The sequence below is a fragment of the Astatotilapia calliptera genome, chromosome 1 (genome assembly GCF_964374335.1).
Source record: "Astatotilapia calliptera chromosome 1, fAstCal68.1, whole genome shotgun sequence".
In the NCBI taxonomy this organism is placed as follows: domain Eukaryota; kingdom Metazoa; phylum Chordata; class Actinopteri; order Cichliformes; family Cichlidae; genus Astatotilapia; species Astatotilapia calliptera.
The window spans coordinates 41,401,784-41,403,317 of record NC_137422.1 but is presented as its reverse complement, the minus strand read 5'-3'; the positions used below and the strand labels follow the sequence as shown (position 1 = coordinate 41,403,317).

Genomic DNA, 1,534 nt, shown 5'->3' with positions numbered 1-1,534 from the left:
AGAGTGTTAATTTAACTCTTTTTGGAGAGTTGGTATGTTAACTCTGATTTAGTGTTAAACACCAAATCTGTCTGGAGTTGATCATTTAACACTTGGTGTTAAGAGTTTATATATTAACTCTCAAAGAGTATTTTAGTTTAACTACGTAAGAGTTATCTTCTAATTCATTCTAAAAAGCGAGAATTTTACTGTTCTGAACTTCTAGAAATTTCTTTTGGAAATAAACATTTACTAAAAAGATGCAATGGTTTTTGAAAAACATTTATTCTGAACTGCGCACCACAATTTCAAAACATTTTCTGAAAGATGTAACAGTATACATGTTCTCACTTTCATTAGAATTTTGTTTATCAAAAGGTCTGACATGGTAAATGCAAATAACAGCATCTCATCACTTATTTCTTCAATACAATATGCATGTCCTTCATTCATCACTTTGTGGAACTTCAACGCACTTCTGCTCTCCCCCATATTCCATCTTCACAAGCATATCCTGTGCGGAGATTGAATAAAAATTAGTTGACACTAATTATTGGCACAAATAATCCAGTAAACAATTGCAGCACAGTAAAAAAAAAAAGGAATCCTCTTTGAGCCATTACTTGTGTAAAGTATTTTCCCAAAAGACAAGGACACAGGCAACAGGTAATACTGAACTAAATGTAAAACCTCAACCTTTTTCATTTTTACTTAAACCGTGTGCACAAAACTCTGGAGGGATCTATGCTAACGTAGAACCCAGTCAGGACGTCAGCTACTGCTGTTTGCTCGTTTTTTTTATTTTTTTTTATGGGCGATCGTTTTCAGGCTTCAAGTAGCACCATTATACCAACATTTCACATTCTACACATTGTTTTAGGTGTATTTGACCAAAAGTTTGACTGAAAATTCACATGCAAGCTTTTTTCAAGGCTGTGGTATTTGCCCACAAAAAATACCTTTCAGCTAGCTAAAACAGAATATTATGCTATCAGCGAGCAACATGGCTAATGCCTTTCACACAGCTTTGTCTCAACTCCAAAGAGCCACAGAAGTAAAAGCTCATAATAATAATTGAACCAATCTTTGAAAAAATGACCTACCAAGCATGGCAAACAACTCAAATATGTAGAGCAAAATGTTCTGAAACGGCTTCACTTCAGCTTCAATTGGAGCCGTGCTGGGGGCGGAGTCTGTGAATTTACTCTGTTGGTGTCATAGCCCCTCTAGGAGTTCAGAGTTAAGAGGTCAGGAGTTAATGTTTCCATTGTAACACCTCCAGATTTGACAGAGAAACACTCATTTTTAACACTTGATTTTAACTACTATCATTTTACACCTCAGAGTTACATTAAAAGAATGTGACTCTGCTTAGAGTAAAATTAACTCTACTTTTGCAAGAAGACCATTAACACCAAAACATTTAACACTTTTGAATTTGCTGTGTATGATTGTACCAGAGCACATTTCGAACAACATCGCCCCATGTTGTGTAGCTTTCTGGATTTTATACATATTGGGCTACATATTTATTTATTTATTATACAGGCTATAC

At 34.9% G+C, this 1,534-nt stretch overlaps 1 long non-coding RNA gene across 1 annotated transcript; it reads right to left on the bottom strand.

The window, feature by feature from the left end:
* Positions 1-245: 245 nt before the first annotated feature.
* Positions 246-1,205, bottom strand: LOC145429827 (uncharacterized). Its single transcript, XR_013910159.1, has 2 exons — positions 1,083-1,205; positions 246-493 (listed from the first exon to the last, which is right to left on the bottom strand). It is a non-coding gene; the product is annotated as an uncharacterized LOC145429827 (long non-coding RNA).
* Positions 1,206-1,534: the final 329 nt, after the last annotated feature.